Source organism: Dicentrarchus labrax, unplaced genomic scaffold (genome assembly GCF_905237075.1).
Source record: "Dicentrarchus labrax unplaced genomic scaffold, dlabrax2021, whole genome shotgun sequence".
Taxonomy (NCBI): Eukaryota; Metazoa; Chordata; class Actinopteri; family Moronidae; genus Dicentrarchus; species Dicentrarchus labrax.
Window position 1 is genome coordinate 3,339,847 of NW_026136708.1, and position 14,679 is coordinate 3,354,525.

A 14,679-nucleotide genomic window follows, 5' to 3' on the forward strand; every position below is an offset into this window, starting at 1 on the left:
GAAGAATACACATTAAAGGGATACAGAGGTGGAGGACTGCAGTGTGGGAGGTGGCGAGATATACAAGGTAGCTCTATCAGTTTGTTTGAGAGTGTTAAGAAATACTGAGGTTTTAAAAGGGGGCACCTGGATGGTAACAGCGTTTATTTCAGAAGGTAGGGCTTCATGGATGAAGACTGACAAATGAACACAATGAGACCCAAAGAGATGCAAAACACTCACAAAGAGATGCAAAGCGGCCATAAAGAGACCCAAAGAGACTACAAAGAGACACAGAACGATCATAGAGACACAAAAACAACACAAAGCGATGCAAAAGAACCATAAAGATATACAGAATGACTACAAAGAGACCAAAAATAACTGTAAACTGAGTCTGGGTGACTTGCTCCTATGTAGGAGGGGTGGGTGACCTTTTCCACGTCTGTGCTCATAGTCTGTCCTTGGCTGTCGTATTTTGAGTTACAAATAGCGGCTCTTTGTTGATATTAGAATATTATTAGTATTCATTTTAAATTAATTTAAATGTCCAGTGTATAGGATGTAGTGGCATCTAGCGCGGGAGTCGCAGATTGCAACTTACTTGCTTCACCCTCCCTTTCCAAGCAGGAGTACAAAAAACAATGGCCCTATCAAGAGTCAGTGTTTGGTTTGGCTACTGTAGAAACATGGCGATCAACGTGGCTGCCTCCACAGAATGCGACCTGCTGTCATCCTTCTAAATGTTACACAGAATGATGCAAATGTTGTTCATTTCTAAAGTTTTCCTGCTGGACACAAGATGTCTCCTACTTCACTGTAAAGTCCATTCTCCGTGGATGTGCACTGGTGGATCACACTGTATAAGTTGCATACTGGACCAGGACTGACTTCCTAACTATTTATAATGTCACAAATCCTGCTGGTAGGCCCCGCCCCTTAAAATCAGATGTTCAATGAGCACAGAGAAACTTGTGATGTGAAAACATCCTTCTAGAGTCAAACTCTGCACGTACGTCATTCTGCGCAGTGAAGATCAAACATCACACTGCAGGAACAAGAAGAAACACTGATTTCTGACTGGAGGGGACTTAAAGCATACTGAGGTACTGAAGTATTTCAAAGATAAAAGGAGTTCCAATGAAAACTGTTCACAGCGAGGTCTGAGAACTTCGCAGCATTGTTCAGATAAAGGCAAGTTGCTTTTGAGATTCTCTGATATATTGTTTCAATGCTTTAAATGCCACAAATGAAATTCCTTTTACCTCTATGTATTGGTGTGGTGGCAAGCGTATAAGACGGCAGAGTTTCAGAGGAAGGTGTATGAATAAATGCTATGCAGCCATTATTGTAGCAAAAGTATTTACTAATGTGAGATACATCCAAGAGTTACACAACTCTCCACTCACATTTGTAAATGGTTTCACTGCAATAATGGCTCCATAAAATGTGTTTTTTATCTTTCCATATGTCCCTACACTGTAATCTCTTCTTGTTTGATGCTGTGAATTTTAAAAAAGGAACATAAAATATCACAGTCCATTCAGAAAATATTTGTCGGTGCGATTACATAAAGCTGGCACTCTATGTCTCCCCATACCCTATTATCTCTCACACAGCATGTTGATGAAACAACTTTTTGATAGCGTTGTGGAGCAGCTTGACAAATCACACAAGGTTAGCAGTGTCTGAAATATTGCCACCGGAGAGAGCAATACCTCTAATAATATTTATTTGCAAGTCAAATCGTCTTAATGGCCTTTGTTCATTTATTTATCTGTGCTTTATATAATGGTAGAGCGACTTCTCTGATGTATTAGCCAGCGCTGAGTGGGCAGCTCGGATCCATTACCCATCTACTAATGCAGGTCTTTCTCTTTATATGCAGCCATTTATCTCAGCCTTCTTCCTTCACTGTATAACTCAACAGCATCCGCTGCAAAACCGACGCCAGATTAGACGAGGAAAAGAGTGCATGCTGCAGATAATTTGAAACAGAAACACAGGGGTGGCAGATTATGAGGAACAGGGGCCCTTTTCAATAGCTTTGCATCGTGCTAGTGTGGGTTGCGTACTGTGTTTCACTGATCAAATCAAACATATTTACCCATCTATCTGCAGTCTGTGAGTGATCATTTGTGAACAGGAGACTGCCGCCAGTGGCAATCCGTACCAGTGCTTACAACACAGGACTGTGAGCAAGATTCTGAAGTCATGAGACAAGATATCTCTAGCTACGCCCTCCCTCCTCCTCCACCCCACCCCAAAACAGTCAAAATGTTTTAATTATTTGGATTTTTCAGTTTCACATTTCATGTTACAGTAATATTACTTTCCCCAGTAACTAGTGTAACTAATTACTAATACATTTCAGTAATAATATTACAGTCCCAAATAAAGGCAGTGATTGAAGCACATTTAGGCCCGGGCTATTAAGTTTTACTGTAAATCTGTATATTTTTCGTAATAGTTAATGTGAAACAAAATTACTACTACATAAATTAGCTCAGTAAACAGTTTCCTAATGAGTTTATAGTCTTCATAAAGGCTTCAAAACGGTACTCCACAAACCAATGGGTGCCGTACACTTGGTTTAGATGTTAGCATTTAGCTCATGTCACAGTCACAGGTTGCCATTTGTCCAGTTTAATTCCACAGTAACAGTTTGTCTTATAAAGGACAAAAATAATCCAACCTGTCCTGATGAAGTTATTAGGAAATGACAGAGCTGTAAAACTAACCATTTTAGATGCCAACATGAAGGTCCACAGGCTTTCTTAATGCTGACTCTTTAACCTTTCACACTCTTTCACTCTTCTCCCATGTTGCCAAACCCAGCGGAATTCACAGAAGAGATAGCATGGACATGACCTCAGTGTGCTCAATGCTTTAGGGCCCTGGTGTGAAAGAAAGAAGAAAATTAGATCCATAGAAAGTGGCTGTGGGCAGCTGATTGAAAGACAGAGGTTAGCTCACCCAGCCTGGTGTGTGACTTTGATTGACAGCTGCCTCTGAACTGGTGCAGGGTGGGATTTATAAACTGTGAATAGTCATTACATGCAGTAATCAGGAAGGCTCTCAATCAGAAACATATCATACACTCTTATTTTTCAATATTTCTCATCTGGAAGATTGCGGTCGCAGCTGATTGCACCTGTTCTTCCCCCGAAACAGAAACTCGCAAAGCTGAAAAGCCGATGTGCTGCACTGATTCCCAATTAAAAATTCCTCAGAGCATTCGACATATCTACACCATCTCTCTCCTCTTTCAGTCACGCAGTGAACATTCATTTCACATTCACAAAGAAACAGTGCATCACAGATCATTTCAAATATTCCAACAACATATTAATCAGCACAGCTTGATGCTTTTGGCATGCACGCTGGATATTACCAATTATTCCTGGCTTAGTGTTTCAATTATTATTGCCACCACATAAAGGCAGTGATTAATGAGTGCAACTGGAACTTTTGAATGCACTTTTTTATCATCAGGACTGGAATAATAGACTACATGCAATGGGATTTCTCTCATTCTCTTATAAAAACTTGTAATAGTTATCCATCACAGCTGCTCTGAAACTCTGTTTGAATAATGTTACAGATGATTAACACAAACATGAATAATTTAGCTTTCTAACAAAGGGAATTTATTACTGAAGGATGTCTATTTTGATTTACTTTTTAAACTTTATTTTAAATCACTATTTATGTATGCGTTTGTTGCACATTGTGTTTTATATAATTATCATTGTGCTTTTTGTCACCAAATCACATTAATATGAAAATTAAGAATTAGATAATGAAATGTATCTCTTAGATAATAATTAAAAGAGTGAAATATAAAAGGATATTAAATATGGACTTAGTCTTTGTGACATCACTTGTCAGTTTCCAAAGAGCTGTTGTGAAGCTCAGTGTGGTAACAAACAAATACCTATGAATATTATAATCCATTTCTGACAATAGATCCTCCTAAATGTTACACACTGGACCGTTAATATCTTTATCATGATTTACTTTATTCTTTAGAAAATATACTGTACATTAGGTAAACTAAAATTATGAAAGTGGTTTTAAATAATTAATCTTCATACACAGAGGTCAGTGAGGCAAATTAAAACATTTTGTCTATAGTCTCTGCTTTTAATAACAGTGACATCATATAAACAAATTAAAACAGCATTCATTCCTTCAAATTGAGAAAAAAAGCAACCCTTCGTTTTGGCAGTGTGTGTTTGTGTCTCAGTGATTTATGGGTAACTTTTGCAGAGTGGATCAATGTTCCTCTCAGTGACAGACTTCTGTTCTCCTCTGCTGTACCTCAGAGGGGTTTTCTTTTCGCTAAACGAATGAATCCTTCATGGCTTACCGCCTCTGTTGAAAATAATAGTAATCAAATTGGCAGGATGGTGACTATTTGGCCACAGACGTCCTCATGCTGTGTGGTGAGATAAAACTCCACTTAATTTACCCAAAGCCTTTGTTTTCTTTCCCACAGGGAAGACATCCTTCTCGACCTTAGCACAGGTGGCAGAAAACTCAGCGATGGCAGGAAACATGGCTATATTGTCCTGGAGAAGGCATTGAACTGACTCTCGTTGTTGGGTGTATGTGTGAAACCAGTGAGCCAACAGCAGCTAAATTACAGGTAATAACACACCACATTCATTCAGATGGCTGCCAGTTTCCTGACGACCATGCATGCATGCGGGTCCAGTATCTTGTGGTTTATGAAAGATGAGCACTTCGTTGCAGCCTCTCGAGTATAAAGATTAAACCCGCACACGTAATGACCTTTTATTGTGCGGGGGACAGCCTGTAGGTAACGCTTCCCGGTCGTAATATGGAGCGATGAGCCCACAAGTAATTACAATAATTCCTCACGGTCATTAGCAAGAAGGTAAAGAGCCTTCCTTGGAGAGGTCACTCTCTACAATTACAATGAATAGTGAAGGGCACTTCTGGTGGATCCTGCTATTGCATCTGACAGCCCAAAATGATTGTGATAAATTTTGTAGGAAGTTAACATTAATGTGTTTGGTCAGACTGTGAGACCTGGCAGCATTCGAGAAAATTAAACATTTAAATGGCACTCATTCAATTATCATGATATTTTGAATGTTTTGCCAACAATCAAAATCTAGTGATACATTCTAAAGCAGGCGTGGTTAAACCTTTTCCTTTGAGGGCCAAAATTGAAACTAAATGGTGGGTCACAGGCCAATCGCTTATATTAGTTTATGTAAGGGATAATGACCTTCGAGGTGTCCATCATCAGGAATTAATGAACGGCGTGGAGGCCAGAACCGGGTTGCTCCAGGAAGTCCAGTAATTCTTAATTATGGACACCTCAAAGGGCATTTTCCTGCTTATACCATGGTCACTGGCCAAAGAAAAAATATAAGATCATTATTTTATATTGTCATGTGTTTTGCAATAAAAACCTGAAGCCATAACTCAGTTTCCCTGGTAACACCTGAGGTCCGTCCTAATACCTGGAAGAATCATTACCATCCCATTAGGTTCTAATGCAATGGAAACATTCACTACTTCAGTACATAGGACGAACCGTAGATATGACTTGGCAACAGGAGATGTTTCTAGTTCCCTCCGCTCATAGAAGACAAAGAGCTAACATTATGCTATCAAGATTCAAGGTCAATAACACTGCGTACCGTCGACAAGTGGTGAATATAATTTGACAGTATGTTCAACAACAATACTAACTAACACTACTAATTAACCATGTCATTGTCCCCAAATCTATATCAAGATTTTCACTAATGCTAGAGCATGTGTACTGAAGGCCGCAGCCTGAAGTCGTGTGGGAGGATCACTTATACAAAGTATCAGTAAGTTCAGAGGGGAACAGTTAGAGGGACTGTTATTAGTGTTGACAATAAAAGTGATTGATATCAATGTGTTATGTTTTAAATGCAGCAGTGAAGCAGGCCTGTATTTGTGAGTGTTTTTTTTTCACATTTACATTCATTAAATCATTTTAAATGTACCTTCTTCTTTTTTGAGACTTGCATTTAAAGGGTTGCAAGCGTGCATGCCTGAAGAAGAGAAACCGGCAATAGTGAGTCATTTTGTTCGCATACTGTGTGTGTCAGGTGACCGGCATGATCAATGTAGTAATCTAGATCCTGAACAAATCCAAAGAATGCTATTGGATTTACAAGCAGTGCTTTGACAGCCAAAATGCAATATGATGACATTTTCACTGAGAAAATAAGAAGACAACTAACATAAAATCCAACAGAGATGGATGAGAGCTGGAACTGCTGAGCTCCAGCGTTCGCAGGGAGACGTCCTCCACTCTGCTCCAACAATGAAATCAAAGTCGAGAAGATGAATGAGGGAGAAAGTGCCATGGGAGAGTTAGCCATTGATCCAACAGAGAAACAAATCTGTCTTCCTCTCTGTCTGCAGGGATCAGAATAATACAGTACAGATCACCTGCGGCTGACTGTCTGTTGCTCCGTGTAGTTTCTCTAAACCTGCTGCCTTTTCATTTGTTCACATCTCGTCTTACATCTGTGTCAGGCCGTGGACATGTACTTAATTCATAGATTTTATTTGGTCTTAAAGACTTTAGCTTTATTTTTGTGTCAGTATTATTTTAAACCAACCTTGGCTCATTAGTTTTAATACTTTTCATTATACCAAGATCTGTTTTTGCTACTATTTATGGCTGACATTTATTTTAAGGTCCAGTGTGTAATATTTAGGAGGATCTATTAGCAAAAATGGAATATAATATTCATAGGTATTTTATTTCTTGGAAGGGGAGGCGACCTGTGCCCTCATAAAAACGTCTCATTCTAAGGTAACAAGAACACAACGATTCCTATACACTGATAAAAACATACCTATAAATATTATATTCCATTCCTGACAATAGATCCTCCATCTTTAATTAATGTGATGCAGTTAATCCTGTCAATGCACAGCTTGTTTGCATGTTTGTTAGCCCCAGTGTGTGGACTAGTGCCACGTGACAATCCTGTATCCTAGGAATTATATTACTAAATTGTGTTCCCAATTATGTTGTGCTGACAAACATAATTTCATCATTGGATTATGTTCACATGCAACATTCTTTGAAATTTCACAGTCACAGGGAGGTGGTCGTGGTGTGGTCTAATATTGATCATCCTGGTGTCTTGAAAAGATATTTCAAAATGTTTACATTTTCATAAATCATTTTTTTTATGTGCACTCAAGGGAATATCAATCAGCTGATTATAATCAAAGCTGATTATTTGCATCCACGTGTACTTGCTTTCAGGCTTCTTGTTCCCTGCTTTAATTGATGCATTTCTTGGCACACTGCAGCCACCTGTAGTTCGGTGGAATAGTGTGAAAGCATTGGGAGGGCTGTGTATCACCCACGTGCACAAGACAAACACAAATAAATAAATAGCTTCTCAGACAACAAGACTACAAGAGGTCCAAAACACAACAGGTTACCTATAAGGGACTTGTATTATCAAAGGCCTTCATTAAAAATGCCCCTTTCATTACCACCAATAACCAAATCAACTATTACTGAAAAGATTAGGAACTAGCTGAAAAGATGCCATCATAACAGGTACTGTAGGAGTGGCGAAGCGGGGGAATGCGCAATGCTATATTTACAGCAAGGATATTAAAAGACAGCATATAATTCCAATCATTTGCAAGACCTAAGCAACAAAGACTAGATGGGGAGATGAGGGCCGAGAGACAAACAGATGATGAAAGAGAGGGAGAGCAAACGACACAAGATTGATGGTACTGATAAAGGGAGGAGAGTGTATGCAGGCCTTACTTTCATTAAAGTGGCAATTGATTTTCCTGAAGCTAAGCGTTCGCCATGTTAGCAAAGACAATATACAGTGCATTGTGTGGACAAAGCAGGCGGGTAAGCCATGCATTTAAATAGCTCTCATTAAGGGTGCACACAGATAAGATCGTTCCAGGTGTTCATCTTGAGATATGTAATGATTGAATTTTTATGTGCTTGTTTACTTCAAGCAAGAAGTCCCAGGTGTAGGTTCTTTATATCAACGTGTGAAGTCTACATCCTTGAAACCTTTAGTCGGTAATTGAAGGAAGTAATTTCTCTCAAAGACATCATTTTGCCATATTTTGAATGCACAATCTGTATGAAGCTTTGCATTCACATCACAAGTCTCTTTGTAACAACATCTGGCACATTCATTTGCTCAAAGTAGCATAAGTAGCAGAATATCTGTATGCAGAACCAATGTGGATGACATCAGGAGGAGATTTGAAAAGACTGTTGTGCCGAGGGTGGAAAACAACTTAGAACGTTCCTTAGAGTGATAGTGCTACATTTGTTCATTGTTTGTACCCTGTTGTCTTTTGAGTTCAAAGAGTACGCTAGCTGCAGGCTAACCTAGCAAGACTGGAGTAGCTGACCAGATACAGTAAGGAATGTGTTGGGGAACAACACTTCATATTTGCCATTTAAGGCCCATTAGTTGACAGTCTTAATGTGGACTACTGTACAAATGCTACTGTAATGTAAATCCTTCCATCCATCCTGTCCTCCAGCTGTCCCTTGGGAATCTCAAGGTGCAGCCTAGTTAGATGTGCTGAGAATACGTCCACGAGGCATCCTGATCCAACGTCTGGACCACTTGTCTTCCTGGAGTTCTACCCTGAGGTCCCTCTGGGCATCATAGCTCCTGTCCGGACCCTGAAGGTAAGCCTGGACTCCCCTTAAAGCTTATCACCATTGGTCTGAATCCCCTTTCCAATGCCCTGTCAGAGCTTTTTTTAGGGAGGCCTGAGCAGTACAGTACCTTAATAGGATTATACTGCTGCCTCTCACCTGTACAGGTGAGTGCAACTGTAACTAGTTGTAGGTATTGCTCAGCCTCCTGCAGTAGCTCTGGTTTACAGTCAGTTTCAGAAGATGGAATCCAGCATGTCGTTGGCCTTGCCTTCATCTATTGCCACCCCGACATCTTGAAGATTTGTTTGGGCAGATTCTGACGGGATTCTTTGGGTACAGTGCCAGCCTCCAGACATTCACTTGTGAGCTCCCCTCCCAAGCCTGGCTCTAGGAGGGAGCATAAGTTTCCCTTCTTCAGTTGAATACGTTTATTTTTTCCCTTTGAAGCTGATTTATAGGAAGGGATTTGGGATCACTCTAAAGGCCTAAATATACTCCCAAACTGACATGTACATGGACAGCTGTGAACACCACAGCTGCGTAGTAGTCCTGTTTACAGTATTTTCTGGAGTTTGCTCGTGTCCCCCACTTGTACACCTTCTGACGAAATTTATATCACTTGGACCCTAGTGGACCCTTGTGTGCTTGCAGAGGCAGAAAGTATAATCTCCTCTTGTCCCTTTGTGCTGGAGTTGTGCTTTTGCTATTAGGTTTCACTTGCAACACATCAAGGAGGACATAGAAAGGACGCAAATTGAGAAAGAGCCTCTGTTGCCATCTGTCTTCATCTCTCGCAGCACAAACACATCCACGCTCTCTTCCCCGCTCACTGTCTTTCTTTGTCTCTCTCTTGTTTTTTCCCGTCTCTTGGTACACACGGAGGCATGCGTGTTAATATCAGCTGCTAGCCGAGAGGAATTCATTTATCTAGCTTCCCTCTGCTCTGCATCTCAGCAGACACACATCCACTGGTGCAGCCAATAAAGCAATTGGTTCTGCTGCAGCCTGAGGACAACAGGCAGAGGTATATCTGCTTCTAACAGACAGCTGAACTGAGACCACAGTCCATTAACAGTAGAGGCTCACACTGACAAATTACACTACGTTATATTTTGTAGTCAAACCTCATGCATCCAAACCTCAAACATCAAAGTCTTCTGAAGTGTATGGTAAATAACCTCAGAGTGGGTCAGGATGTGGTTTATCTAAACTTCAAACAATTAAAAAGTTCTGCAAGTTAATTGTATTCCACTAACAACAAAGACTTCCAACCCCAATATACTAGAGTCCAATTTATTTAACACTTGATGTATTCAGTTGGTCTATGAACAGTAGCCTCACTAATCTAACGTCACACTGTCTACAGTCAAACACAGAAACGTCATCTAGTGCACCAATTGACAGTCTCTTCAGCGTGGGCAGTCGTGCTGTTTGTTGGGTCTCTGACAGATTTAAGAGACTCCTCCATATGAGGTACAACTACTGCTTTAGTGATAAATACATCAAATAAGCTGCGCTAGTGTAGCGTAGTACACGTAGTAGTTTGGTGAGCGAGAGTTTGAGTGTGTTTTGGCCTGTTAAATGCAGTTCATATTATGTGACTGCATCTGCGATGTAATATAATGAGTAGTGTAACAATGATTATCTACAGGGAGTAATTAATTAAAAAAATGCATTACCTTTAAAACAGTAATGTGTAATACATTACTTTTTTAGTAACAACTCCAGCACCGATCCGAAACTTTTTTCTATACACTGCATCCAAACCTGTTTATCCAAACCCTGGACGACAAAACTTATCACACTATCAAACTGGAGACTGTAATGTCAATACTACAGTCAATATTACTCTTGTAGCAGTATTTAAGATCTAATCTAAGTAAAAGCACAGGTGTAGTTACAGGAAATTGGATTGAAGTATAAATAGTAAAAGTAAACTGGGTAGTCATGAACTAAAGGTCAGAGAAGTGGGCTTGTGCCCAGACAGTCAGCAGTTTTATATCTGTACTGGGAGGGTGAATCTGGGCAGGGAAAGGGAAAGAGCAGCCTATACCACTCTTTTATACTATGGTATTAAGTTTCGTTTGAGGAAGGCTATCAACCCCCAACTGTACTAGTGGAGCTGCACTGTGTCAGACTGTTGTTGTACATCATGCTGATATTTTTACCCTTTAAGGCCATCAGTGCCTTGCTGCTGTACTGTATTTATCAGCATTTACAGGACGTTTTTAAAATTAAAAAATCAGTGTTGCAATGAATTCTCTTCACTTGGTGAGCATTGTGGGACTCTGTTGCACATTAGTCATAAACCAATGTATGTAGACACTGGAGCTAGCCTAGTAACCATAAAAATTAAACCAATCACTACTATTCATGATGGTAACATTTCTATATTTTTTTTCCGTCTCTCAGAGACTTGAGAAAACTGCACACTGTATAACAGGAATCAACGCATACCCACTGTACTTGCCCAGCCCATCATTTTTACTATCTTTCACATACAGTAAGAATTTAAGAACAGTCAAATAACCTCTGTTTCTGTCTACCTGCTCCCACTGTCCCATATTTCTTCCAGGCTTCGCCCTCAAAAGGAGCTCTCTGGGTCTCCACACACTGAAATTTTAATGCAACTTCTCGTCCAATCAGGATGAGCCTCAGGGCTTGGCATACCCTCACCCCTGTACACAAGGCCCCAGAGATAGAGAGAAAGCTCCTTGGATCCAACTGTTTTCTATCGCTTCAGTCGGATACTAACACTTGCGCTTTTTAAGATATGAAGAGTATCTTTAACTTTGTAGTTAAAATAGTAGTTAGGTGTAAGACCAGCTTGGACCATTGTTCAGTGTTTGTGGAGGTTTTTTCAAACCAGTTCTGAAAGAAAAATGTTCCATAGTGCATCATGCTGTGAGATTACATATTGTTTGTGGGATGAGAATCTATCGCAGCTGTATTTCTACACTCAGAAAGGAGACAGAATAGAGAACATCCCACTTATCATCAAAAAGCACCTCCCTGAAAAACCATCCGAGTACGTAAATTGCTTATTGATATTCCTTGTACTATGAGTCAGCCTGTTTCATGAAATGTTTTGTCAGATAGTGCATCTATGTGATGTTTTTATTTCGCCCATTCACCATAATTATGTGATTTATATCCAGGCGGGGGGCTGCGTCACAAGCGTGATGTTCACACTGGACTATTTATGGGATTGTGTGCAGTGTAACACTGAAACAAAATAAGACGGTAAACGACGAGCATGTGGCTGCCAAGGATTTATACTCAGTGTGTGTAACCTTCACTGCAGACCTGTGCTGTGCTCTTCTGAGGCAAATAAAGAAACAGGAGACCATGCTGTCCGTGGTCATTTTACTGCGGATCTGGTGAAAGTACCCACAAAGCACAAAGCACAACATTCAGCCAGAATTTTCATGGAACATTTGAGCATAACCTAAATGAACATAATTATCTATTTATGGGCGCAGACAAGAAAGTCTTAGTTATGTTGATTAGAAAATGCTGGAGCACAACCTTGTTTAGTCATTTTATTTATGCTAATGATTGTATTTTATATGCAATAAAAATAGACTAACTACTCCGTTGTTTTTGTTAAAGGAATACAATAAAGTAGACATGCTCATTACTCTGTTTAACACTACTAATTTTAGAAACTATTAAAAACTTTAAGTGAGCCTATGTAACTTTGTCTTGACAACTAAAACTATAGCCATAAGCATTGACAGTATATAAATAGTGGCAGAGCATCCAGATCTGAAAAGTGAAGCCAGTGCAGAAGTGTCTTAAACTTGCCTTCTTTCTAATAGCCAGAAGGGCAAAAAGAAATGAGTTTGTATTCACTGTAATGGCAAAGTGATCCTACTTATGAGTTGACTTGTTAGCTCAGTAAACAGTTTCCTAATGAGTTTATGGTCTCAATCTCTAGTTTCACATCTTCTTCCATACAGCATGATATTCATTTAGTAAATGATGGGCCCATTTAGGGTAAAGTAGACTATAAAGCAGGGTATGCTTTAGGGTGTGGCTACCTGTGATTGATTGATTGTCATTCTCAGTGAGTCCGTCCAGCTCAACGCACCAAACTCAGATGAAACTGCCAAACTAAGCGGTGTTGATCAAAAATTAATTAACCAAGATATAATTTCACCTTAAATGTTTTCATAAACATTTTCTGCTTGGAAACAGGTCAAAACCATAGATTGTGTAATTAAAAACGGACGTCACGCATAGATTTCTGAAGAGCCGTTGTGAAGCTCAGTGTGGACGGCTCTGGCCAATGCCATCTTGGAGGTCTGGAGCTAATCTAAATATGAGCAAAGAAAAAAAAAAGAAGACTGGTAACCCAAGTGGCCATTCAAGGGACTGCTACTGAACAGCCAAAAAAGAGACACTTTGGGTTGGTGGCTTGAAGATTATTGATTGTTGAGTCTTATTCCCAGTGTTGGTATTTGACTACAATCAACTATCTTTCTTCTTATTTTTCTAAAACTTACCTACTGCAGCCTTAAATACAGTGATATATGTCAAACTAATTAATAAATCTCCATAACTGCTTAACATCAACAAAATCATCACACAACCCACAAACAAGAGGAGATGCTATTCAAAAGGGGGGAGAAAGGGAGAAATGTCTGAAAACGATGATTCGGGGTACTTTGTACACCTATTGTGTCCTGTCACACCAGCAGGACGGGGAAAGCAGTACACGAAGAGATGCATCCAGCAAACAAGGAGAGCGGCTGATGAGGACACTTCCCTCCTCTCACTTTCCTCCCACACACACTCACACTGTAATTATGAACAGAAGGAAATACGAACCAAGGCCTTGAACAGTATTAGTCATAAATGAAAAACAGGAAGCCTATCAGCTACTTACACTACTCACAAAAAGTTATGGATATTCCACTTTCGGGTGAAATTTAATGAAAATGTAAAAAGTTGATGCTACAGTGATATTATATCATGAAATCAGGGCATTTAAGTAGAGAAGTTCAAATTAAGATCACCTGGAAAGGTTATAGTGCATTTTATGTACATTCTGAAATTTCATCCGAACGCTGAATATCCCTAACTTTTTGTGAGTAGTGTATTGGAGTTGGGATGTGATGCTTGTGGAGGTGCTCTTGTTTGTCTGCATATTAAAGGACTGCTTCAGTCAAAAATCAGTGTTTCTGCTTGTCCGTACAGCGTGCTGTTTGAATGCTGTCTGTGCAGAGTTTGACTCTAGAAGGATATTTTCACATTCATCTGCTGAAAGTGGAAAGTTTCTCTGTGCTCATTGAACATCTGATTTTAGGGGGTGGGGCCTACCAGCAGGATTTGTGACATCACAAATACTTTTGAGGTCAGTCCTGGTCCAGTATGCAACTTGTACAGTGTGATCCACCAGTGCACATCCACTGAGAATGGACTTTACAGTGAAATAAGAGACATCTTGTGTCCAGCAGGAAAACTTTAGAAATGAAACATTTGCATCTTCAGATATTCTGGAAGTTTTAATGAGCTAGGAGGAGTAGATGACTTTTTAAGGGTTTTAATGTGGAAAGTATACTTTTTTGTGGAAAAATCATATCAGACACACATTATTGTTCCAAGTAGACTATTTTTATATATGTCTTAATACATGTCTGGAGGGGATCTTTAAGGGTTGCCTTGGTACAACTACTGGTGTGCTCATTGCTTTTAGAATCTAAAAGATAATTTTATTTGCCCAAAACCCTAACTCTCTGCTCTTAAAAGTTTCTCCAGAAAAATGGACAGCGAGATGTTCTGTGACAAACATAAAAAAAACAATGGAAAGTCAGTGAGGCATAGTGGAAAAAGAAACAAGAAGCAAGAAAATGACAGAGACAGATAGAAACAGTAAGGAAAGATCAGTTTCCCCATTAATTAGAGTTTCTTTGTGGAGGAGGGAAGCTGTGAAGTGGATGAGTAAGTCTGCCCAGGGCTGCCAAACAATACTCAATGTTTTGATTTGTAGCTGATGCAATGAC